The sequence below is a fragment of the Schistocerca gregaria genome, chromosome 4 (assembly GCF_023897955.1).
Source record: "Schistocerca gregaria isolate iqSchGreg1 chromosome 4, iqSchGreg1.2, whole genome shotgun sequence".
Lineage (NCBI taxonomy): Eukaryota > Metazoa > Arthropoda > Insecta > Orthoptera > Acrididae > Schistocerca > Schistocerca gregaria.
The window spans coordinates 467,885,749-467,913,539 of NC_064923.1; the positions used below are offsets into that span (position 1 = coordinate 467,885,749).

The window sequence follows — 27,791 nt, forward strand, 5'->3', positions numbered from 1 at the left end:
CACTATCTACTGCAACACATTTCGGCAACCTGTGTCATTAATTACGCATAATACAAATATTAAGTAGAAAAAAATACGAGGGATGTTCTATAAGTAAGGCAACACTGTTTCTCGGCCATTTTCGGTTGAAAAAAAGGCAGAATTTGTTGTTGAGACCTAGTCGAATATTCCCGCTTCAGACCCTATAGTTACATCACGTTCCTATAGGTGGCGACGCTGTAGGCAACCTTCAAAATTGGGTCTGGAACGGTGGTATGTTCCAAGCAGACAGCTGTCATTGAGTTGCTTTGGGGGAAATACGAGAGCTTCGTAGATGTTCATAGGCTTGCAGAATGATTACGGAGACTTGGCGATGAACAAGAGCACGATGAGTCGTTGGGCGAGGAGTCTGTCGTCATCGCAACAAGGTCGTGGAAACCTGTCCGAGCGCCGACCGGCCGCACACAGCTGTGACTCCTGCAATGCTGGAACGTGCGGACACACTCATTCGAGGTGATGCACGGATCACAATCAAACATCTCGCTCATAAAACTGGACGTCTCTGTTGGTACTACTGACACATTCGTCCACCAGAGGGGTAGCCACAGGGATGTGCCTAATAAGGTGCTCGCCGCCTAAGAGAAGATCAGAACGAGCTTCCATCTGTTTGGCCCAATGAACGATGCACTTGGTAGGAAGCAGTATACGCATGACGGGGACGTTACTGATGCAGCTGACGTGGGCTCCGACGTCGGCCAGTAGAGTGGTGCCATGCGAACATACACGCCCTCCCTCTAAGGTGGTATAAGGCCGTCGTAACGGAGACCATATTGAAAAATAGGGTTTTGTAGCCAAAAGAGTGAGGAATAATATGGTGTATTGGAATCATGAATAAAACCAACCCGCTTTCAGAGGAAAAGTGTTGCATTACTTATCCAATGCCCTTCGTATTTTTTTTACTACTGCAACTGAAGCGATTATTGTAGTTAGACTTTCCGTACGAAATAACTTGATAAGTGGAGTGAGTACCGCGCAGCTACACAACATGCGTAGGTTAGTATGAGTGTATTTATCAAATGCCATTTTCTTATTTGAAGTTCTGGTATTTGTCTATCAGCTACAAACCGGATTTTGCATACCAGCATCTTGTGAATGTTTCTGGAGAATTTATGCGTTGTGTGAGGCGAGTGATGTCGGAAAATTCAGGTCAGAAAAAGTTTCTTGTTTCAGTTCATATGGTTCAAATGGCTCTGAGCACTATGGGACTTAACATCTGAGGTCATCAATCTCCTAGAACGTAGAACTACTTACACCTAACTAACCTGAGGACATCACGCACATCCATGCCCGAGGCAGGATTCGAACCTGCGACCGTAGCGGTCGCGCGGTTCCAGACTGAAGCGCCCACAACCAATCGGCCGGCATTGTTTCAGTAAAGACCGTTCTGACGTGAATGATTTTCTACATTCAAGAAGACTCGATAATTGACGCACGTAACGAACTCAGACCATTTAACCTTTGAGCGACATTTGCATTCAATAGGTAAGGTTCAGATGTCGGGAGTAGGATTATTGTTTGCTCTAATTCAAAGCAACAAAAAATCAGAAGGGTGAGTATTCTCGCATATTTTTTTAAATTTCATCTGTTCGCTCATTAATCATTATTGGGAACAAATGCCAGCTGCGATGGACACACCCCAGGAGAGGAGTGCGAGGCTGACGCGTAGACACGTTCAGAGTACCAGGTAGGACTGGTGGCGCGCGTAAACACAGGGACAGGTACAAACGCGCGCGTTAACACGTCCAGAGCAGTTAAAAGAGTTAAGTAATGTGTAAGCCTATCGATCGATGACCTCAGCAATTTGGTCCCGTAGGAAATTACCACAAATTTCCAATTTACATATAGTACACCGGCTGAAACGTCCTCATTCAGCTACTTTTGCCTAAGAATAACTGCCAACTTTCGGGACACAGAGAGCAGTAAGTTAACACAGTTTCAAAAAATGATCCCCTCCAAGATGATATTCTGTGGTGTATCTGTATATGTGCTTGACAACTGCTGAAGACCCACAGCCCAAGAACCAAACAGCCGACAATTATTAAGAAACACCCGACCAATGGCAGTAAAAGAAAATGGGACGTGTTAACAGCACAACGAAGCCTATGCACGAATGCTCTTTGTGCATTCGAGAGTTTAGGCAGAGTGGTGTTTGTCGAAGGTTGTGAAATCGATTAGTGCGACATTTCGTGTGGTACGTAACATGCCTGCGAGAAGTCATCCGATCGTGGACGACTCGATGTCGCAGGAACTGTCACCATGGTTGTAACAATAATGGGTGTGTCAAGAAGTGTCATTTCGCGACCAAAAAAGGCCACTGAAGGTGGAAATGCTATGTGAAACCATGCTGGTGGCCGTAGATGGACCAACACACTGCTACAGGATCGATACCTAGTGATGATCTCTCCTACGCAGTTCGCTGCAGACCTTGCAACCGCTACCGGTACACGTGTCTCTTCTACCAGAAGCATTTCGCGATGGTTCAATCAGGCTGGTCTGTAATGCTCCGAAGCCTGTTAAACGCATCCCACTTCAACCACGCCATAGGGAGCGTACTGGATGGAGACAGCAACAGTGGTTCAGAGCGATATTCTGCGACGAATACCGAATACAAGTAGCGCAGTGGTCAGTACACTGGACTGGCATTTGGGTGGACAACGGTATAAACTCCCGTCCGGCCATCCAGATTTAGGTTTTCAGTGTTTTCCCTAAATGGCTTAAGTCAAATTCCGGGATGGTTCCTTTGAAAGGAAGCGGCCGACTTCCTCCTTTGTCCTTCCCTAATCCGAGCTTGTGCTCCGTCTCTGATGACCTCGATGTCGTCGCTATGTTAGTAATGTCCTCCTCCTCGTCCTCCCTCTCGTTTCACTGTGGCAAGTGATTCTGGTCGCCAGTTAGTATGGAGAGAAGAGGAACACGTTGCGCATCACAGAATGTTCATGAACGTCGTCGGTATGGCGTAGGCGTTATGGTGCGAGCAGGCATTATGCTCAAACACCGTTGGGTATCTTTGCGCGATGGAACGTCACAGCACAGCACAGCAGTATTGCACGGACATGATTCTGGATCGTGTACGTCTGTTTAGGCTGCTCTAGGTCCCGACATTTTGTTCATTGGCCGAGAATGCCCTCCCGTACAGGACCACTGAGGTATCTCACACGCTAGAAAAAGATACTGAACGTATGGAATGGCCTGTATACTCCCCAGACCTAAACCCTATAGAGCAGCGTTTCTGAAGCCGTTGGCAGCGGCCGACTTCAGGGCCACGGGCAACTTGGTACTAGGCCATAAGCGCTGGTGAGGAGTCTAAGACAAGAAAAAAATTATCGGGAGCTTCAAGGGTTTCACTTGTCAGTCGTCAGGGTCAGCGAGTACAGAATGAAATAAAGAGTAGAAATGCCCTATCGATATCCTATATCATCCACAGCGTAATGGTCTTTTTGTCATGTCGAAACCTGCCTTGCTTTATTTTATTTTAATTTGTTTACGCTCTTCCACACACTCTGCAATACAGGGCTGATGCGCGGCCTTGGCTGGCTGCCTACGACGTAAACACACAACTGGCCACAATCCTATCGCAGTTTGTCGAGTTGGTAGTTTCTCAGACGCCAGTTCAGAAGAATGACTCACTCGAATATGCTCATTTAATATCCAGACACAAGAAGAAAGAAGGAAGGAAGGAAGATTGGCGATTTACGCCCAGTCCACAGCTACTGTGCTAGCAGTGGTGTTAGAGCTGGAGCTTTGCTCGGATTTCTTACTATCGGAGTAGGAGGAAGCGGCCTTGGCCCTGTTAGGGAACCATATCGGCACTCGCCTGGGTGATCACAGAAAACCGATGTCTGCATGGCCGATCCAAAAGTGGAACCCGGGTGTTTCGAACGCACGTTGAATGTGTTGGCCGCTATAGCAACTCGCTCAGTTCCCGTGGAAATTATGCTGAATTCGCATTCACTGAGGTTTTTTTTCATATTTGGCCACTAACAGACTTTGTATTTGTGCTGGTTTGTAGAACTGATACTGACATTTCGGTATCTACAATAATGCTTTTATTTAAGTCGTTGCGAAATAAAAAAAGAAAGAGAGAAAGCAGTTGCTGAATAGTGCCTGTAATTTTCACCGGTAAAATTTCAGAATACATCGAAAAATCAATCTATGTATTTCTTATGGACTGTCATAGCTGAGATCCGACACAGCTGTGTCTTTGACAGTTTTACCTCAAAAATGCAACAAAATGCAATGAATTATCAACGCCATCATATTCTGTTTGCAGACGCCCCTTTAATGAGGTCTGGAAGCAGCAGAAACATAATGGAAACTGTGTGGATGACTGCAATGACTGAGGCTGTAGCGACTTGGAAATACTATTTTCTTACCCGGTGTGTGAATGCATCTAACAATGACTCAGACTTTTTGTGATAATATAAGAAAATTCGTTAAAGAAAGGTTATGTTAACATGAAACCTAAGAGAATGAGTGACAACTGGCTGCGGCAGACTACGTGCATGCTCCGTGGCTCGAGCACCCACATAAGTAATCATGTGGGTCCGGCGCATTCAACATTATAGTTTGACAAAAACAAAAGAAGAAAACAAGCATTTCTCGCTAGCCATTATCAAAAAATAAAAATGTCATGTAATTAGGGCCTCTAGTCGGGTAGACCGTTCGTCGGGTGCAAGTCTTTCGATTTGACGCCACTTCGGCGACTTGCGCGTCGATGGGGATGAAATGATGATGATTAGGACAATACAACAACCAGTCCCTGAGCGGAGAAAATCTCCGACCCATCCGCGAATCGAACCCGGGCCCTTAGGACTGGCATTCTGTCGCGCTGACCACTCAGCTACCGGGGACGGACTATCAAAAAATAATAAGCAGTTAAAACTTTGAGGTGGAAGTTAAAATTTCTAACTCTAAAGTGTAGCTGTTTGTTTCGAAAGTGTGCAAATGCAACCATCCAAGACACTCCTCCCTTCCTTGCCTGTCTCTGGCCAAGCGAAAGGCAATCCCCGCAATAACAGTGGAACATACTGTGAATATAATCACGTCTTTTAGGCTTGCTCAGACGTTTTCTGGCGAATGACACTACAATACCCTCTACTCCATTCACAACAATTGCTTTAGAATGACTACTTTCCGATATTGAGCACTAACAAAGAACAAACCAAAAACATGGAAGTTGTGACCTACTACATCAGTACTGTGGTTGATTTTTTTCCTTCTTTTGTTTCAATCAGATAAGAGAGGTGTGGTTTACGATTTCGGCGAAGTATTTTCACGTAATCTTAATTGTTATCGTTTTGCTTGTTCTCCGAGATACAATAGTATGGAAGGAAGCGGGAGCTTAGAATGTAGACCAGGAAATGCCCATTTTCAGAAAAAAAGGGACGTTACCGTGGTAATAGTACAAAGAAGATGGTCTACTGAGCGGATAAGTGGAGTAAAATTCTTCTGCGAACAAAAAGTTTCGCTATTTTCAAACGGGGCACGATAAGTGGACGCTCGTGGAAAACTTTAACACGATATTGAGCGTTGCTTCTTTAATTTACTTTTGAATTCCAGCAGTTTGCTTGTCGCTATGGGTAAAATCGACATATGTTTGTCTTTGTCGTTGTCGTCACAGGTGAATATTATTGACAATGAACATAGTGACAACGATGTTAAAAGAATAATAAAAATAAAAAAAATGGGACACGAGCACGTGCCTTCTGCCCGTTCGTGCAGTACATTAGCGACAAACAAATAAAAGGTAGTCTTTTAAAAAATATGGAGACCTTCCTGAATACGCATACCTCGTTTCGCCATCGATGTGCACCCTCAGAAATTTTGGAAATTCTGCCTCCGTGACGACAGAACTGGTTGCACTGTCACGGTCACGGACACGGAAACATCACTGGTGAGTGTGAAACTGCCATTTAAATTCCTACAACAATACTTCCAACTCCGGTGGAATCACGGGCCAGTCACGGCATTGCTACGCCACTTACATGTGTAAATCCACCTTTAGTCAGTGTCTGCGCGTTGTACGATGGGGATGTGCCTGCTATTAGCTAGTGCTACTTCACGTCAATATAGATCCTTGTTTTCGGACAGGGTTTTGCCGTAACACGAGGCAGTGAAGTGATGAAGGAACTGCCACATTAGATTCTGTAAGTAGAGAGTGTCACTGGCTGACTGCAAGTAGTAGCAAAATAGCAAAGAACACGGAAACATATTTTTGTAAGTATAACTCTGATTTTTAAAAACTCTGGTGTATGCATTGTGGTGCCGAGGAGGAGCCTATGTCTTAGTGTCAGAGATCTGTGTTGGAAAGCTATACAGAGAATGTATCAAACTACAAAATTTAAAGACATCTGTCAGCTAAACATCATGAATGTGTAGGAAAGTCTCTCGATTTATTTTCAGTCTAAGAAAGAAATTTTCCTACGACTAAATCCACCACGGAAAAGTCTTCAAAAGCGAAACAAGCTAAGAACCAAAGTTTGGAAATTGGAAACTTGTGGTAAGGTCTTATGGGACCAAACTGCTGAGGTCATCAGTCCCTAAGCTTACACACTACGTAATCTAACTTAAACTAACTTACGTTAAGGATGACTCCCCACCCCCACATACACACCCTGAGGAAGGATTCAAACTTCCAACGGGGAAAGCCGTGCAGACCGTGACAAGACGCCTAAGACCGCTCGGCCATCCCGTGCGGCGAACCAAAGTTTTTTATCAGCTGTTCATTAACTGCTACGAAGGGGTCAAGTTACACTGGTGGAAATTAACTTAGTATACCTGCAGCAGAAGTAATAAATATGTTTTGTGTGATGAAAAATGTACATAAAAATAAATTAAATTCCTTTGAAAATACAGCTGTGAAGAGAAGAATTGATGAAGTATAGGAAAATGTGAAATAAGCTGTCATTACTGCTTTCAAATAAAGGGAACACTTTTCGCTGCACCTTGATGAGAGTAAAGGCGTTTCTGGCCACTCTGATTTAGCATTGCTTGGTCGTTATGAGTTGAATGGCAATACTGAAGAAGTTGTTTTTCAGTCTCTTCCGACAAAAACAACAGGTGAAGAGATTTTTGTTTCTGTTGACGAACTTTAGAAAGCGATTGAAATGGATTGGTCGATGTGTGAACGTTTGTCAACTGATGGGGCATGTGTTATGTCTGGTATTCATATTAACTTAGTCGGCAAAGTTAGGATAGTTGCTTCCTTGGGTAAGTGGGCACATTTCAGCATACGTACGCCCTTGTAATTAAAGGTTTGGACGAGTGGCTCAAATAGCTCTTGACGCATCAGAGGACGTCAACTTTATCAACGCAAGGCCTAAGAACTCGAGATTGTTAGTGTCTTGCGTAATGAATTGGGCAGCGAACACACAGCTTCTACTTCACTGCGAAATTCGGTGATTGTTGAGGCGTAAATTTTGTTAGTATTTTACTTACGGGTGGAGATTGTGACTGAAAACTTGCAAGTTCCTACTTAGAGCGTGTGACAGATGAAAACTCGTTCACACGATTGGCTTATCTGATGGATGTTTTCGGTGCCTGTAACGCCTTTAACTGCTCTGCAGGGCAAGGATTTTCATAAAACTTTTATACAAGACAAAGTAGAAGTAATGATGATGAAATTCCAGCAATGGGTTCAAAAGTGGAAAAGATACCTTGGACGTGTTTTCATTCCTACATGATTTTCTGGAGTCAACGAAGTCTAAACTGCTCAAATAACAGCTGACCCCAAATCTTTGACCACCAGCCACAGGCAATTTAAAATCGTACTTTCCTCAATTTTATGCGAATATTTTTAGTAGGCCTAATTGTAAATACTAATTTTCTTTAGACTGTATCTTTTTCTAAAACAGTTAATTTTTCAAACGCAACGATTCTTAACAGTAATAACATATTTTAGTTCCTTGTCTTAAACTATAAGTATAAATTTTGTTCTTCATTCATATGAATGAGAAATCAACTAACTAGACTTACTAGAGTAGTATCTGTGCCTTTTTATGTTTAATTTAGGAACTACTTCCCTAAAAATGTGGGCAAAATTCAATGGATCAGAAATCCCTTCGGTAAAAAATACTTAAAAAACCAAAAAGTCATGAAATGAAGAAAATTCATTAACATTAATTGAAGTATCACGTGATCAGTCTCCAAACTTGTTTTTTGAAACAACACTATCGATATCTGGCTGGCTCTGAGCACTATGGGACTTAACACTATCGATATCGTTCTGCATAAGTGTTCGGCAAGGGTATCCAGTAATTGTCAATATTATACTGAGCCACTTGATGGGGTTCTCGATAACCTGTGTGAACAATTTTACTTAAAAAAAATAAAAACAAAGGAATAGACCGAAAGTAAGACTAAAATTAGATTTGAGGTTAAAATTAACAGTCTAAATGCAGATCTTTATTCTCCCATGGGGGACAAACAATGTCAAAAATCCCATAGGGCTTTTATTTTTGACACTGATCACTCGATTTTGAGTTTTCATACAGTTGTGACAGCTAAGTGAATACAATAAAAATCTTCACTTCATAAAAGAATAATAAATATTTTTCAATCCTTTCTGCATAAGTCTTTTACTAATTAGGCCTACTGACACAAATGTGCATACAAATATATTTTGTGTCTTTATGTTTTTTACTTGCATATTTAGTTACTTGGCTTCTAAGCAGCTTTTACGAGATAGGTAGTCCGTACAACTAAGAAGTTTAGGAACCGCTGTTATAGAGCACGCCTGGGATGATATTGGCAGACGTGTTTGTCAACGAACATCCCCTTCTTGAACCATGCAAGACTCGAAAACTGCCTTGAGAGACGTGTGGGACGACATCTCACACCGGCTGTTCTACAGTTTGGTAACCAGCTTGAACCACAGGTGCAAAATGTGTTATTAGTGCCCAAGGAGGACATGTTCCTTACCGAGAGTGATATCGACCTGTATGTTTGGAGTCTCACCTGTGCCAAACATGAACGATATTTATGTGATATTATGTTGCATTTAAGGCTATTCTCATTTTGCGCGCCTAGACCCGTTCCCCTCTCACAGTCAGCGTACGGGCGCTGATGACCACGATGTTGAGCGCCCTCCAGATGCAACAGCAACAACAACAGCAACAACAACAACGAATGTTATTTACTCCTAGCATCCTGCTTTCACGAAAGGTGAAATCTTTACCACTTTTCGTTATATATATATATACCACTCCAACTCCATTACATATGTACCGTGTTTCATACCGTCCATCATAGCCTGCAACTTATCCTCTTCACCAATGTATCTGATTCCAGAATGAGATTTTCACTCTGCAGCGGAGTGTGCGCTGATATGAAACCTCCTGGCAGGTTAAAACTGTGTGCCGGACCGAGACTCGAACTCGGGACCTTAGCCTTTCGAGGGCAAGTGTTCTACCATCTGAGCTACCCAAGCACGACTCACGACACTTCCTCACAGCTTCAACTCTGCCAGTACCTCGTCTCCTACATTCCAAACTTCACAGAAGCTCTTCTACGAACCTTGCAGGACTAGCACTCCTGGAAGAAAGGAAGGTAGAGCACTTGCCCTCGAAAGGCAAAGGTCCCCGAGTTCGAGTCTCGGTCCGGCACACAGTTTTAGTCTGCCAGGAAGTTTCATAGCAGCGCACACTCCGCAACATCTCATTCTGGAAACATCCCCTAGGCTGTAATTGAGCCACGTCTCCGCAATATCCTTTCTTCGCTTCGTTTTATTTGAAAACGTCTGTTTTCGCTGATGTAGATGAGTCAAATTCAGCAACTACACTTCAGAACAAGTTTTGTTCACGACATGATAATAATACCCCACCACACAGGTTAAAAATCTCCACCTGACACAGAACTAAATTTAAAATTGGTGATTACATAAATTACGAAGGAGGAAGGAAGGTAGAATATGTTCAAATGTGTGTGAAGTCTTAAGGGACTTTACTGCTAAGGTCATCAGACCCTAAGCTTACACACTACTTAACTTTAAATTATCCTAAGGACGAACAGACACGCCCATGCCCGAGGGAGGACTCAAACCACCTTCGGGATCAGCCGCACAGTCCACGACTGCAGCGCCTGAGACCGCTCGGCTAATCCCCCGCAGCGAAGGAAGGTAGAGTAGGATTCAATACGCCGTCGGTGAAAAAGTCCTTAGAGATGGAGCAGAAAGTCCGATTGGAAGAAAAGGGGGAAGAAAATAGGCTACGCCGTTTCTCCCGGAATTCACCTCAAGCGATCTATGAAAATTATGGGAAATCTGTATCTAGATGGTTGGATGGTATTTGAACCGCAGTCCTCGCGAATACAAGTCCAGTGTCTTACCACTGCTCCACCTCGCTCGGTTGTACAATAAGGGAGGAAAAGAAAGTAAGTTGTCAGTCCAAGATGTCTGTGTACTGCAGAAACAGTGCTTTCCCTGTAGCCTAACAAATTAAGACTTTTGCATCTCTGCAAACTAACCCATCCCACAAAATGTGGATGAGTTTCGATTTCTTCATTTTCGCGTGGAGTTTCCAATCGCCAGCGCCTAGATTGGCTAGTAAATAAACTTATTTTTACTGTCTTCCTCTGCACATTTGTTACGAAAATACATTTATGCAGCACAGTAATTCCTCTTATCGTATCTTGGCATATGGGAGGAAACATGTCATTAGCTCTTAACGATATTTCGTAAAGTTCGATTAATGTCTTTCATGGCTGGAAGGTATTCTTCCAACCGTTTACGTCCTGCGCGACTCCTTAGGCCACATCAATGCCTTTCGTGTTTGCAAAGCAGAACTGTGCTTCCTTTTGGTTTGTGATTCTCATGCACTCAAAGTCACATGCCGTTAAATTCAGGACACTTAAATGCTATACGCGAATTGTGAAACAATGGTGGTCCTTTTTACTGACCCGAAGATGAACTCGGGGCCCACGCGCAGGACACCTGTAAGCGTTCAGAGACTTGCAAAAAACACGGTGCAGTTGTTGACAGGTTAACACTGACTACCGGCGTGTCTCGTTACACGTAAACCTGTACTCTGGACCACGTCGGCCTTGGGCGACAAGTTTTCCAACTGCCGACCATGAAATTATAGTCGCCTATTAGTCCCCCCCCCCCCCCCCCCTTTCATTTTCTTGTGTAACGTGAACTCGCTGTCGCGAGCCGACGGAGGATTACGACAGTAAGGACAAAAGTTGCCTGTTCCGACATTATTTCCCCTCATTCACATGGTCACTGCACTTAGATAATAACGACAGCTATGAAGGATGGTTAGAATGTTACCTTCAAACGAATCACACAATATTACATGTCCAGAGCAAGATTATATTATCACCCTGCACGGCTGTGAGGGCGTGTCGTTTGTCCGATCTCTGGTAGCTCGGTTGGTGGAACATTTGCCCGTGAAAGGCCAATGCCCCACGTTAGAGTCCCGCTCCGGCATATGGTTTCGACAAGGTTTCGTTCGCAGTTCCTTCACTTGGAATCTCCCTATTTTCACGATTCGACCTACTCTTTCCCTTAAACAGTGTATAAGAGCAGGAATTACTGAATCAGCAGGTAGAATGGCTGTTTTTTGATAAAAGGTATAATAATGAAGTTTAGGCAGATTTAATTTGCTTTTGGACATTTTTCAGCTGTTTTCTGATAATATGTCATGTACCTTCATACTTCAAGCTTCAAACTTTTAAAAACTGCAAGCTGCAATGAAAATAAAAATACTGTTTGTTTTATTCTGTTTAAAAGTTGCGCGAAAATTTACACTCTCTCTCTCTCTCTCACTCTCTCTCTCTCTATTATAGACATGTGTTAAAAACAGAGCGGGAGAGATTGGAGCCGACAGATAGTATCTACACTAATCTTTTTGTCAAAAACAAGAATCGATACCCAAGGCGTCTACACTTTCCATTCAGTATTTTTAGCAGTAAGATACCTTTCTTACGATACCACGATAAAAGTATCGGTACTTTCCGTTCGGTACCGTGTACCTACATGGACGGACCTGGGAAACCATACATAGAGCACACTAATGTCTAAGGCTGGCCGGTGTTGCACCGTCATGGTCGTTAAATCGCCGCATGCGGACTCACTGCGGGTGTGGGTCACCTTCCTGTCTCAATACTAGCGCGTTACGTTATCCAGTCAGGTTCCCGCCAGGATACGCTACCCACATGAACCTGGCAGTGGAGATCTGAGATACCAATGCAATGTGCCTGTGTCGCTAGTCGGGGCAAAGTTATCCTCGGTGCTCCCCGCAAAGAGTCTCGTAGTTCACTCGTGTGATATTTTGGTAGCTGAACCCCCCTACAAAACAGCTATCTACTACTATCACCTACTGTTTCCGAGAGAGCATCGCAAGTACTGGGACTGAATTTTGGGCATTCTGTGATGTCACTCTTTTTTTAAGTTAAAGATTCAGCAGATTATCTTACCAATTGTCCAGTTTTGCTGCCTCAATCTCATAAGTGGTGTAGTGTTCATTATGGCATAGGAGGCACTAGGGCGCGTCTCATGGCGTATACATTCATTTTTCCTTACTCAGAACACCACTGGAATAGGGCAGAAGATAGCTAATATTGGCACAAAGTACCGGGCGATCAAAAAGTCAGTATAAATTTGAAAATTGAATAAATCACGGAATAATGTAGATAGAGAAGTACAAATTGACACACATGCTTGGAATGACATGGGGTTTTATTAGAACCAAAAAAATACATACGTTCAAAAAACGTCCGACATATGGCGCTTCATCTCATCAAAATAGCAATAATTAGCATAACAAAGTAAGACAAAGCAAAGATGATGTTCTTTACAGGAAATGCTCAACATCTCCACCATCATTCCTCAGCAATAGCTGTAGTCAAGGAATAATGTTGTGAACACCACTGTAAAGCATTTCCGGAGTTATGGTGAGGCATTGGCGTCGGATGTTGTCTTTCAGCATCCCTAGAGATGTCGCTCGATCACGATACACTTGCGACTTCACGTAACCCCAAAGACAATAATCGCACGGACTGTGGTCTGGGAACCTTTGAGGCCAAGCATGACGAAAGTGGCGGCTGAGCACACGATCATCACCAAACGACGCGCGCAAGAGATCTTTCACGCGTCTAGCAATATGGGGTGGAGCGCCATCCTGCATAAACATCGTACGTTCCAGCGGCTGTTTATCAGCCAGGCCGGGGATGATGCGATTCTGTAACATATCGGCGTACCTCTCACCCGTCACGGTAGCAGTTACAAAACCAGAATCACGCATTTCCTCGAAGAAAATAGGCCCTATAACGGTAGATAAGGTAAATCCAACCCATACCGTGATTTTCTCGTCGTGCAATGGAGTTTCCACGACAGTTCTAGGATTTTCGGTAGCCCAAATTCTGCATTTGTGGGCGTGAAATGAGCTTCGTCGGTCCACAACACGTTACTCAACCAATCGTCATCTTCCGCCATATTTTGAAACGCCCACTTCGCAAATGCCCTCCGCTTCACTAAATCGCCAGGTAACAGTTCATGATGGCGATGAATTTTGTACGGATAGTATCGGAGGGTACGCCTCAGTGCCAGCCAACCAGTAGTGTATGCCGGCCAGAGTAGCCGAGCGGTTCTAGGCGCTACAGTCTGGAACCGCGCGACCGCTACGGTCGCAGGTTCGAATCTTGCCTTGGGCATGGATGTGTGTGGTGTCCTTAGGTTAGTTAGGTTTAAGTAGTTCTAAGTTCTAGGGGACTGATGACCTCAGAAGTTAAGACCCATAGTGCTCAGAGCCATTTGAACCAAGTAGTGTATGGAATGCAGGTGTGACGTGCGACTGCACGAGCGCGGACTTCCCCGTGCATAGACAAACCTGCTACAGTCTCCATTTCTTCCTCAACTGTCTCAGCAGCATTACGCCTTGTGCTCGGTCGGCCACTACGGGGTCTATCGCCTAAACAATCCGTGGCTTCGAACTTCGAAATCATTCTCGCTATAGCTGCATTTGTCAACGGACTTTTACCCGTTCGAATCCCCTTCCAAAGGCGATAGGGTCGTAACGCTGAACTAGCAAATTCCCCATTCTGATAATACAGCTTCACTAAAAGCGCCTTTTCAGGTAACGTCAACATGCTGTGATTGCTGGCGCATATGATTCTCTCTCTCATTACAGCTCCTTTTATACACGATTGTTGTGCGCAGTCACTGACGTTTTGCTGTCCAGTGTCATCTGTCGGACATTTTGTGAACTTTTTTTGGTTCTGATAAAACCCCATGTCATTTCAAGCTGTGTGTCAATTTTTACCTCTCTATCTACATTATTCAGTGGTTTATTAAGTTTTGAAATTTATACTGACTTTTTGATCACCCGATACCTTCCGCCATGCATTGAACGATGGCTTCCAGAATATTTACGTAGATGTAAAACCGAGGCAGCCTAACTTAGCGTCTTTCTGGCATACAGCGTGAAATACATCGAAATTACACAGTTGGCGTGCGGAAGAGGTAAGGACTGATAGGAACAGAATCTCTATATTCAAACGAAAAGTGTCAATAGTAACACCCATTCATAATCTTTTCAAAATGGAGATGTGCAGACGCAGCTAAAAGTTGGGTTCAGTGAGACAGAAAAAATATATTTTGTATTCTGGTCTTACAAAGAGCATGGTTACCGCAAACAAATTAGCGAATTTGCTTCCCGTGTTAGTCATACCACACCGGCAAGTTCGTGTCTCACGCAATCACGCTCATAGCTGGACACTGCAGCGTATTCTTGGTATTCTTCAGCGGCCTGTGGCTGGTGTGTTAAACAGTATGTTCTAAATGCGTCTGTTTGTAATATATCGCGAACAGAAAATGTAACGACTGTTTTGTTTCCTCTTGAAGCGTATGCCTTAGCAGAATGGCTGACGCAATCCTTGGCTTGTAGTCGGGGAGAAGTTGACAGTGTTTTCCAGAGACCAACCTGGCAATCTACCAGTTCTGTTGCCTTGAGATGAGTTCTATGCAGAATGGTTGCTTGCGGTTTATTGTGATTGCAGACGCGGATCACCTACGTTAGAGGACTTTTCCAAGGTAAAAGACAAGGAAGCAAGAACCTTTGGCACAATTTTTGTTTTTAATTGCGGTCTTAAAACGAATGTAATTTCTATGCCGTCTCTTGTCGGAGTTTGCTCGCTGCTAAGCCATTGTCTGTGAGGAAGTTGTTGCCCTTGTTATGCGCTATTCTTCGCCCTACATTGTTCACGTACCGAAAATAATTTTATGCTCCTTACTTTACATTTCACTAACTCAAATTTAACAATTTTTTGTCATTTTTTCCCTTGGACGTAGCTACAGAATAAAGCATGACATTTATACAGTTCCTATTTTGAAGTTCCGTCTAGATTGTCACGACAACAGCTCTCCCTACTATTAGATTACCAGCAGAGCAAAAGCAATCTAGCCCTAAAACAAACAACGAACACACGGTAGAACGAACGGAAATGTGACATTCCGTGGGGACGGACTGTGTAATTTAAATGAACTTCATTCTTCTCTGTATTGTTTCAATGCATGACAAATTTACATTTACATCGTCACATATATTGAGCTGAATAGAATAATAAACTCGCACATAATATGTGAATGCGTGGGTGACGGTGCTTTCGTTCAGAAATATGACCTGTACGCAATATTACTAGCAAGTACGTGTTATACCACGGTCAAGTGCGTTTAATGTCTCTTCTGAGTAATTACCAACCTTTCACAATTTAAGAAATTAAGGGACGCCTACGGTTTCGCTGTAAAATCACGCTTGGTACCGTTTATTGAGAAAATTTGAGACACTTTTGCAGTTTGCCTCTCCCTTGCGAGATGAGAGTCAAATCCGTTAGAACTGTTCGTCTTACTGTGATGAATACATTTTGTGTTGTTGAAGGCAACAAGAGCCGTATCAAACAGATTCAAGGATTCGAGTTTTTTAATGCTGAGTAGGCACCTAGGGCTTCGATGCAGGATTTTACTTTGCTGTTTCTGGTGGTGGTGGTGGTGATGATGACACAGGATATCAAAGTCTAATTTCTCAAACATAACATTTTAATTGTATCACAACACTTGGCGACACAAACATCAAACAGCTCACGAAACCGATAAATATTACGAGATGAATGCATGCATGCATGGATGTACGAGCCACATCTCTAAGTACTAGACCGGTTTCAACCAAACTTGATACAAATATCCCGTGCCATAAGTCAGCAGTCGCTGGATGGGGTGGGGGGGCTTAGAACATTTTACTCATCATAGTTCAGGAATTATATGGCGTCATAAAACACCGAGATGAGTGAAAAATGTCGCATCATACACTAAATTTTAATACATTTCTTCTTTACTACTAATATTCTCCTACAATCGAGTCACCTTAAGGAAATCCTTACCATCTGGCAGCGCTTTTGACAGCCCTCAACTGCGAAGCGCAAACGGCTGTAGGTGAAAACAATAGCTGTCTATGAAGCCATGAAGAGGCGTTGCCATAGAGGTGTTTACAAAATGGCATTGTAGGCAAGCGAAGCAGCTGCGCTCAGCGTACGAAAACTGTTTCATAATATCAAAGGTGTTTTCACGAATACATGGAAATGGAATTTTTTCGATATTACACTACGAACACAGTTTATTTTTTGTTTTCGTGTCTAATAGAAAATTGGCGACACCGGTTTGTCAGCTGATATATCCACGAATCGAACAATATAACTCTCAATAACATAGCACCTAGATTGTTAGCCCCTATGGTAGGCACAACCGAACTATATACTGAAACGATTTAGCACTCTAGTCAGTCCACAATAGAAAAAAAAGGTTCAAATGGCTCTGAGCACTATGGGACTTCACTTCGGAGGTCATCAGTCCCCTAGAACTTAGAACTACTTAAACCTAACTAACCTAAGGACATCACGCATGCCCGAGGCAGGATTCGAACCTGCGACCGTAGAGTTCGCGCGGTTCCAGACTGAAGCGCCTAGAACCGCTCGGCCACCACGGCCGGCACAATAGAAACACAAGTCAACAAACAAAATTCCTACGTTATAAGAAACTATGTCTATAATCATAATGATATCCCCGTCGCGGATCCGTCAGAGCCAGAATGTATTAGTGGTAAAGAGCTGCTCGAAAACACGGAAGCCTACGGTACTCCTAAAATAATCACAAATCCTCGTTTCCTCAGGAGACTTAAGCACATTGAAAACGAAATCGAAACGTATGTTAAGCTCTCAAGCAATTGCAGGAACCACACCTAAACACCGAGAGGAACTGACTCAGTGCTCTCAAAAAAATGGCTCTGAGCACTATGGGACTTAACAGCTGTGGTCACCAGTCCCCTAGAACTTAGAACTACTTAAACCTAACTAACCTAAGGACATCACACACATCCATGCCCGAGGCAGGATTCGAACCTGCGACCGTAGCAGTCGCGCGGTTCCGGACTGAGCGCCTTAACCGCGAGACCACCGCGGCCGGCTCAGTGCTCTCAGCAAAGCAACAACTCGCCAGTGTAACCACACGAATTCCTCTCAGTTCTGGCAAATATTCAAAAATACAATGGAAGTAACTGCGATAACTGCGTTGAAGAGCAGATCTTCAGAAAGGGTAGCGGCTTCTATCCTCGAAATTCCAGCCAACGGCCTTACCGCAGTGGTAACACCGGTTCCTGTCAGATCACCGAAGTTAAGCGCTGTCGGGCTGGGCTAGCACTTGGATGGGTGACCGTCCGGTCTGCCGAGCGCTGTTGGCAAGCGGGGTGCACTCAGCCCTTGTGAGGCAAACTGAGGAGCTGCTTGATTGCGAAGTAGCGGCTACGGTGTCGTAAACTGACATACGGTCGGGAGAGCGGTGTGCTGACCACATGCCCCTTCATACCCATATACAGTGACGCCTGTTCATTAAGGATGACACGGCGGCCGGTCGGCACCGTTGGGCCTTTATGACCTGTTCGGGCGGAGATTAGTCACTACAACGAAGCACTTAGAGAACTAGTCGCTAACTGGAAGGACAACTAGTTTGCACTGACCAGCGTCTTCGACGAAAACCAAATATAATTCATATCAAATATTAGAGAAGAAAAACAAATGTAGCAATAAATAAGGTGACGAGGTAGACAGAGGCACAGGGAGTGAAGTACATATCGACTCATTGGAAGACTGTGAAAAGAAAGATGATCAGAATCCGGAAAACAACCCAACGACTCTTCCTCGTACCGACCGACCTATGAAATGAGTCTCAATTCTATGACAACAAATGCCCGCTATCTGTCGCTGGCGACACATACGCCGGATTGAGAACGAACCATATTTCAGTCGACCATATCTTCTGCATTTCCGAAAAGCACTTGAATCAATACCATACCTACGCTTGATATCGAAAGAAAGATCATTTGGAGCATCCAAGCGGAATTTATGACTGGATTGGGGAGCTGTTGGGGAGGACGAAGCATATTATCTTGAATGGAGGATCATCAACAGACGAAGTAACATCGATTGTGCAACGAAGTGTGTTCGGACCCCTACAGTTCATGTTGTATGTTAATGATCTTGCAGGCCGATCGGAGTGGCCGTGCGGTTCTAGGCGCTACAGTCTGGAGCCGAGCGACCGCTACGGTCGCAGGTTCGAATCCTGCCTCGGGCATGGATGTGTGTGATGTCCTTAGGTTAGTTAGGTTTAATAAGTTCTAAGTTCTAGGCGACTGATGACCTCAGAAGTTAAGTCGCACAGTGCTCAGAGCCATTTGAACAATTTTATTGATCTTGCAAATAGAATTTATACAGACGATGATGCTACGTATAATTACGTACTGTCTGAAAAAAAGCTGCACAAATCGATCTTTATAACATTTCAAAGCGGTGGAATGACTGGCACTTACTTTAAATGTTCAGAAATGGAAAAGTGTGCTCTTCACAAAATGAAAAGCCGTAGTATCCTACGATGATAGTATCAAGGAGTCACAACTGGTACCTGTCAACTCGTACAAATATCTGCGTGTAACACTTTTTAGGTATATGAAGTGGAACGAACATACTGGCTCAGTCGAAGGTAAAGCAGCTAAATGCAGTGAGTCTACAATGGAGATTGCTAACAAATCACTCGTGCGATCCCTCCTAAAACATTGTTCACTCATACCAGACAGAACTAACAGGGCATATTGAACGTATACAGAGGAGGGTAGCACGAATGGCACAGGTTTGTTTGACCTGTGGGAGACAGAGCTGCTGAAGGAACTGAACTAGCAGGCATTTTAAGACAGACGCCAACTGTCACGAGAAAAATTACTCACGAAGTTCCAACAGCATGCTTTGAACGATGAATTTAGGAGTGTACTAAGACACTCTACCTTTCACTCCCGCAAGGATCGCGAGGACATGGTTAATCACGAAACGCACAGAGACTTCTAAACATTCTTCCCCCTCTACAGACGTGAATGGAACGGGAGGAAGCTCTAATTACTAGTTCACTCAGAAGTAGTCTCTACCACACCCTTCAGGATTGTCTGTACCGCATGGGCTTAGATATAAATGTAGATTCGTAGCTATGCCATTAGAACGCTAAACCTAATCGACTGGAGACGGTACTCTATTACCCAACGAGGTGGCGCGGCGGTTAGCCTACCAGACTGGCATTCAAGAGGAGCTGCATCCACCTCTCTGTTCAGCTATTCATATTTAGGTTTTCTACTGTTTTCCCTAAATAACTTAATGCGAACACCGGGATGGTTCCTTTGCAAAGAAAACTCTCGATTTTCGAATACGATTTTTTGCAACATTCACGCGACAGTGGACACGAAGCTTTTTTCTGAAGAAGGAGAGGTAATCATGGACGGGATCGACTTTTTGGAATCGCCTCTACGCTGATGTAGGTTAGGGTCCCAGATATCACACCCAGCAGCCATTCACTCTGGTGGTCTCTCGTTGGTGAGTACCCGACGAAAGAAGAAAGAATTTCGCCTGATACACTCAAGCATTAAAAACGATAACAGTACGAAGTGTTGTTGCGACACAGTCGTTAAGGTACGTTCCTGATGCACTGAATGTTGTGTGTTCGAATCTCTTCATCTCCTTCAGAGCTTTTTATTTTCAAATTTGTATCGATATCACATTGATCACTATTTTTATTCATTTAATTATTTTAAAAACGTTTTATTTGTAAATTTCTAATCCTTTCTCATGTCATTTTAATCATAATGTAAACTATTTTGTTTCCTCGCATTCTGTCTTCCAATCATTATTTTTTCCATGTGTAATTTTTGTGCATGTGATTTCAATTATTTTTATGTATTATAAGTGGTTTTTTTCTGCCATTTTATACTTTCGGTCATACTACTGCATCCATTATTTGCATTCCTCTCGTTGATTGAACTTAATTTTATTTATAATCCTTTCTTTCGTTTAAATCTTCATACTGCTTATTTTGTCCATAGGTCACCAAGAAATTATGTTATAAATGTTTGAATGACGATTGCTCTAAAAAAAAAAAAAAGTAATATCTCGTAACGAAAAATATGTTCGTAACACCACTGCAGAACAAATAGAAATATATTATACAGTCTTTTGTTTTTTTAACCGACACATTAGCGTTTTCGAACGTTTAAGTATTATGATGGATAAGTCAAATTACTTAAAATCATACACAGAGGGATATCAATCACCCTTCTTTCAAGACAAAATAATAGTAAATGAACCAAGTAGTAGAATGATCAAAATGATGCTTTAAAGAGTTATAAATGTTAAAATTCATTTAAACTAATTAACTAAACAAGAATAATGATCAAAGTCAGATTGATAAGAAATTGAAAATAAGAAATTTGGAAAGAAGTGGCGAGACTCAAACCCTAGACCTTCTGCACTGCAGGAACGTACCTGAACCGCTACACCACAATACCACTCTGTGGAGAGTTATCTTTTTTAAGACTCTAGAATACCATACAAAAGTCCGAATTCTTTCGTCGATTACTTGCAAATGAGGGCCCACCAGGGTGAATGGGTGCTGGGTGTGATAACTGGAAGCTTAACTTAAATCACCGTATAGATGGGTTCAAAACTGCGATCCCCACCTATCGGTGCCACTCTTCGTTAGAGGTCGTCCGCCCGTTTAGCTGGGTGGTAACGTGCTTGCCCCCCATGCACTGCGCCCAGGTTCGATATTTGGACTGAGTGTTCTGTTGTGTTGTCCACATCATCATCGGCCGGAAATCGCCCAGTGTGGCGCCGACTGAAATAAGACTTGCACTTGGCGGCCGAACCCGACTGGGACATCCCGGCCAACAATGCCACACGATCGTATCATTTCATTTCATTTATTAGAGGTACGTGTAGGAGTGTGTTGTAGTGCGCTGATCACTAGTGTTACAAAAGGTGTCTATTTTGTTTAGAAGTTGGAGATTATGAACGATATAACAATGCATCTGTTTTATATGAAATGTCAGCAGTATAGGAGCGATTAATTATGTGGAAAAAATCTGATTTTTTGCTCAAATTTATGCGGCTCGTGAAAAGGAGCTCTATACTGGAGACGCATATAAACTTCTTTATATGAATATGTTATATAGGCGGAACACCACAACAGAAACTCCGTACAGTAATTGACAAATGTCGGTTTTCATACTTTCAGTAGCGACCTACACATTTGTCACTGTAAATCATAACTAACTAATGGCTCTGAGCACTATGGGACTTAACAGCTATGGTCATCAGTCCCCTAGAACTTAGAACTACTTAAACCTAACCTAAGGACATCACACAACACCCAGCCATCACGAGGCAGAGAAAATCCCTGACCCTGCCGGGAATCGAACCCGGGCGTGGGAAGCGAGAACGCTACCGCACGCATATCTAATTAAAACGATAATGGAAACACGAATACTGCAGTGTACTGTTGCGTCGGAGTTTCTTTCCAGGAAGTAGTTCGGTTCTGTGGTTCTTCCTATCGAGATGTGTGTTCGTAGTCGGCTTTGCTGAAAACATACTGCTTACACGTGGCCTAGTGTGCGCGATCACCACTAGCGACAACCACGGCAGCAGCAAGAACTGTGTTGTGCGTCTGTGCGCACAGACCGCAAACAGACGCCCAGTAATACAACACGACGCCGGGCGGCCGGATGTGGCGCCAGGCAAAAACTGTGAGCTTTATTCTATACATTTCGAGGCAGCAAATGGTACCAGGACAACTTAGCCGAGATGTCGGGCGTCGTTTAACATTGTTTACACATGTTGTGTGGGCAAAGAGAAATTACTGTGTACTTGTTTCCTTTCCACAGACAATTCAAACGATTCTTAAAAACTGGCGGTGTTATCAAATGCGCTTAGTGTGTATCAGCTTTAATATGGACAAAAAAGCTCAGAATACAAGAAAAAAGATAAAGGGAAGGATAGCTTTGCAGTTGGGGAAACTGCAGAGAAAGCTATGAGGAAAGCTAATATAATAAGCATTTAGTGTCATCCCGAGATATCTCGCATAAAAATGGTTTTGAAGTATGTTTTCCTTTTTACTCGGTGCAGTTCACATTATGGAAAAGGGAGAGGAAGTAAATGAGGATGAGGTGTCAGATGCGATGCTGTGAGAAGAATCTGATAGAGCATTCAAAGATCCAAGTGGAAACGTGGAGTAGACAAGATCACCCTCAGAAGTATTGAAGTCCTTGCGAGAGCCAGTCATGAAAAAACTATTGCACATGCTGTGCAACATTCATCAGACGGACAAAACAACCTCAGACATCAATAACACCCACTTCTTGTTGTATGACGAATGGCAGCTAGCTCTAAATGTAGAAAAATGTAAGTTAATGCAGATGGGCAGGGAAACAAGCGTATAACGTTCGAGTACTGCTTTAGCAGTGTGCTGCCTGACGCAGTCACGTAGATAACATATCTAGGCGTAACGAAATGGAGTGAGCATGTGAGGACTGTGGCAAGGAAGGCGAATGCTCGACCACAGTTTATTGTGACAACTTTTGCAAAGTGTGGTTCATCTGTAAAGGAGACCGCATATAGGACACGAGTACGACCCATTGTTGAGTACATTTAGAGTGTTTAGGAGCCGCACCAGGTGGGATTAAAGGAAGACATGGAAGAAATTGAGAGGAGGGCCGCTAGATTTGATACTGGTAGGTTAGAACAACACGCAAGTATTGCAGAGGTGCTTCGGCAACTCAACTGGGAATCCCTGGAGGGAAGGCGAACACTATACAGAGAAAATTTAGAGAATCGGCATTTGAGGCTGACTCCAGAACGATTCTACTGTCGCCAACGTACATTTTGTGCAAGGACCATGACGATAAGACCAGAGAGATTAGGGTTCGTACAGAGGCATGTAGCCGGCCGGTGTGACCGAGCGGTTCTAGGCGTTTCAGTCAGGCATGGATGTGTGTGATGTCCTTAGGTTCGTTAGGTTTAAGTAGTTCTAAGTTCCAGGGGACTGATGATCTCAGCTGTTAAGACCCGTAATGCTCAGAGCCATTTGAACAGAGGCATGTATACAGTGGTTTTTCCCTCTCTCTATTTGCGAGTGGGATGGACAAGAAAATAATTAGTGGTTGTACAGGGTACCATCCATGCTTGCGAAGCATGTATGTAGAGGCAGAGAGAGACTGATAGGACGCGCCCTGAAGCCTCACGGAATCCTCTATTTGGTAACGGATGGAAGTATGGAGGAGGCGGGCGCTGCAAAAATTACAGAGGGACAACAAGCCTCGAATACAGTAAGCAGATTCAAATGGATGTGGGATGCAGTACTTACGTAGAGACGAAGAGGCATGCGCAGACTAGACTAGCGTGGAGACTTGCATCAAACCAGTCTTCGAACTGAAGACCACAACTGTTCATGTACGGATACTGTATTTCCACAGTTGTCATTGGGAGTATTAGGAAAGAATCGCTGCTTCATTCGTTTGGAATATCTTTTTAGCCCTGTCCGCTGTTAGAAAGACAGTAGATATATCGTAACAGATAATGTAAAAAGTATTTAATTCAAAATGTATACTTTTTGCAGCGCAATGTGGTTTTTACAGAAAGAAAAGCCATGTTTCAAATAATGCAGAAATTAAAACAGTTTGATACTGAACCACCGTAAGTTGCTACAGAATATAACATTTACTGAGAAACACGTTTCGGTTGTACAGTCACTCACAATGCAACACGCAGCACATTACAGCCAACGCAAAAATGGAGGTGTCTAATTGTGAGACTATGGGCGAAATTCCTTGTATGTACCTGTGCATATAGGTATTACATTCTTTATTTACGCAGACTATGAAGTCAACTTACAGGCGTGGAGAAAAAGAGAAGAAGGTATAACCCTAATTGCTTGTAATTAAAAAAGAGTTCCAAGGCAAAGCCCACCCCCCCCCCCCTCCCCCAGTGACAACGCTGAGTGAGAAGCTGTCATCACGTAGTCGATTTCAATAATGAAACTACACGTACTGTCTAATAAGATCACACAACCATTAAACAAAGTGTTCAGTACACAGAAAGCATGGACATACGGATGTTTGAGTATGAAGTGTCTCGGGCATCTCCAGGCATCCACTGGCTACAATGTATTCCGTTTGGTCCTGAGAAAGGTCATGCTACCGATACCAGTCGTTCTGTAAAAGCTATACGTACTCTAGTAGCTTATGGTGATACGCCTATTACATTGTTTTAAAGTTGTGTACCACTGCATTACAAATGCTAAAATTAATTGCGACGGTTTTACTTTTTCACTGACAGGTAGCGCTAAGCGCTTTACTGGTATCAGCCGAAAAGTCATGGGATAGCGGTACTCACATATAAGGTGCCCGGAAATTCCCTTTCTAGGACATGTAGAGGGGAGTAAGTATAAAATATTTCGAAGAGGAACCCATGTCGACGGCCATTTGAAAACATGTTTGCTTGAAGGGTATGCAACAGAGTAACCACGTTGGGGTGGTTAATTCGGATCGGCTGTCATTTAACCTCTGTCCTACCTCACTGACCTTGTGCGAACCTCATTCACGTGCCTCTGAACATTAGAGCAACACGGTTGGGTACACGTTTGCATAAGACACAGACATGATCCTTCTCCATGGCGAAGCTCACAGTAATGGAAGAGCTGCCCATCGCCTTTATCTAGATCGTTCTCCGTAACATATGACTCCATCGCATACCCTTTTCGCCACAATTACATACGGAACGGTTTCGGAAAGGATACCTTCACCTTCAGCCAAAGGCGCTACAGTCATGGACTGTGCGGCTGGTCCCGGCGGAGGTTCGAGTCCTCCCTCGGGCATGTGTGTGTGTGTGTGTTGGTCCTTAGGATAATTTAGTTTAAGTAGTGTGTAAGCTTAGGGACTGATGACCTTTGCAGTTAAGTCCCATAAGATTTCACACACATTTTTTTTCCACCTTCAGCAAGCGTAACTATGGTGCGCCAAAGAGACGTCGCACACACGAATTCGAAGAGGCCGTTGAAGAGAATCCAACAACACACAAGCAATTTCTCTAGCTATTAATGTGTGGAACTGTGAAACAAGTGATGTACTGGGTTACGCCTAATCACTTACTTGCGAAAGTGGTTGCGCTACCAACACATTTTCAAATCATCGTAGCACAGAAACGTCACGCCTCCGGACATATTACCTACTCAGTCCTCTTCACAACTCTTAGCAGTTTGTAACGGGAATTTCCAAACACCATGTATACAAATTGTGGGTGTATCGCGTACACATGGCATAAAAGAGCATTGCATTGGCGGAGATGTCATTTGTGCTCAGATGATTCACGTGAAAAAGTTTCCGACATGATTATGGCTGCTACATCTACATCTACATTTATACTCCGCCATCCACCCAACGGTGTGTGGCGGAGGGCAGTTTACGTGCCACTGTCATTACCTCCCTTTCCTATTCCAATCGTACGGTTCGCGGGAAGAACGACTGCCGGAAAGCCTCCGTGCGCGCTCGAATCTCTAATTTTACATTCGTGTTCTCCTCGGGAGGTATAAGTGGGGGGAAACAATATATTTGATACATCATCCAAAAACGCACCCTCTCCAAACCTGGACAGGAAATTACATCGCGATGCAGAGCGCCTCTCTTGCAGCGTCTGCCACTTGAATTTGCTAAACATTTCCGTAACGCTATCACAGTTACCAAATAAAGCTGTGACGAAACACGCTGCTCTTCTTTGGATCTTCTCTATCTCCTCCGTCAACCCGATCTGGTACGGTTCCCACACTGATAAGCAACACTCAAGTATAGGTCGAACGAGTGTTTTGTAAGCCACCTACTTTGTTGATGGACTACATTAACTTTATATGATCATTCCACTTCAAATCGTCCCGCACGCGCACTCTCAGATATTTTACAGATGTAACTGCTACGAGTGTTTGTTCCGCTATCATATCATCATACAATAAAGGATCCCTTTTTCTATGTATTCGCAATACATTACATTTGTCTATCTTAAGGGTCAGTTGCCACTCCCTGCACCAAGTGCCTATCAGCTGCAGATCTTCCTGCATTTCGCTGCAATTTTCTAATGATGCAACTTTATACTACAGAGACAGACAGACTTTGAAGGTGGAATGGTAGTTGGAGGTAGACGCACAGAACATTCCGTTCCGGAACTAGTTAGCCACTTCAATATTCCGAGATCCACAGTGTCGACAGCGTGCCGAGAATACCAAATTTGCGGCATTACCTTTAACCACGGACAAAGCATTGGCCAGCGGCCTTCACTTAATGAACGAGAGCAGCGGCGTTTGCGTAGAGTTGTCAGTGCTAACAAACAAGCACCACAGCGTGAAATAACCGCAGAATCAAAATAGGACGTACGGCGAACTTAACTTTTAGGGCAGTGAGGCAAAATTTGGCGTTAATGGGCTACGGCAGTACACGACCGACGCAAGTGCCTTTACTAAAAGCACGACATCGCCTGCAGCGCCCCTCCTGGGCTTGTGACCATGTCGGTTGGACCCTAGACGATTGGAAAGCGTGTCCTCATCAGACGAGTCCAGATTAAAGTTGGTAACAGCTGGTGGTAAGGTTCGAGCGTGGCGCACACCCCATGGACCCAGGTTGTCAACAAGGCACTGTGCGGTATGGTGGGGGCCTTCTTTTCAGGGAATGGAAAATGGTTCAAATGGCGCTAAGCAGTATGGGACGTAACATCTGAGGCCGTCAGTCGCCTAAACTTAGGACTACTTAAACCTAACTAACCTAAGGACATCACACACATCCATGCACGAGGCAGGATTCGAACCTGCGACCGCGGCAGCAGCGCGGTTCCAGACTGAACCGCCTAGAACCTCTCGGACACAATGGCCGGCTCCTGGAATGGACTGGGTCCTTTGGTCCAACTGGAGCGATCATTCATTAGAAACGGTTTTGATCGGGTACCTAGAAATTGTTTGCAGCCATTCCTGAACTTCACTTTTGTGGATGAAAATGCGCCATGTCACCGGGCCACAGTTGTTTGCATTTGGTTTGAAGAACATTCTGGTCAATTCGAGCGAATGATTTGTCCACGCCCAACACGAATCCCGTCGAGCATTTATGGGACGTAATCGAGAGATCAGCCCGTGCTCAAAATCCTGCATTGGCAACACTTTTACCATTATGGGCGGCTATAAAGGCAGCATGGCTCAATATTTCTGCACGGTACTTCCAACGACTTGTTTAGTCCAAGCCACGTCGAGTTGCTGCACTACCGTGGGCAAAAGGAGGTCCGACGCGATATTAGAGGTATGCAATGACTTTTGTCACCTCAGTGTATATGCTAATTAGCACTGGAGTAACTAAAATTAAGTAAGTGGAATG

General features: G+C 43.8%; 1 protein-coding gene and 1 pseudogene across 1 annotated transcript in view; one reads left to right on the plus strand and one right to left on the minus strand.

The window, feature by feature from the left end:
- Positions 1–27,791, minus strand: part of LOC126365852 (syntaxin-6) — a 175,461-nt gene that overhangs the window by 48,213 nt on the left and 99,457 nt on the right. The window lies entirely within an intron of this gene.
- On the plus strand, positions 17,645–17,762 carry LOC126268293 (5S ribosomal RNA; annotated as a pseudogene).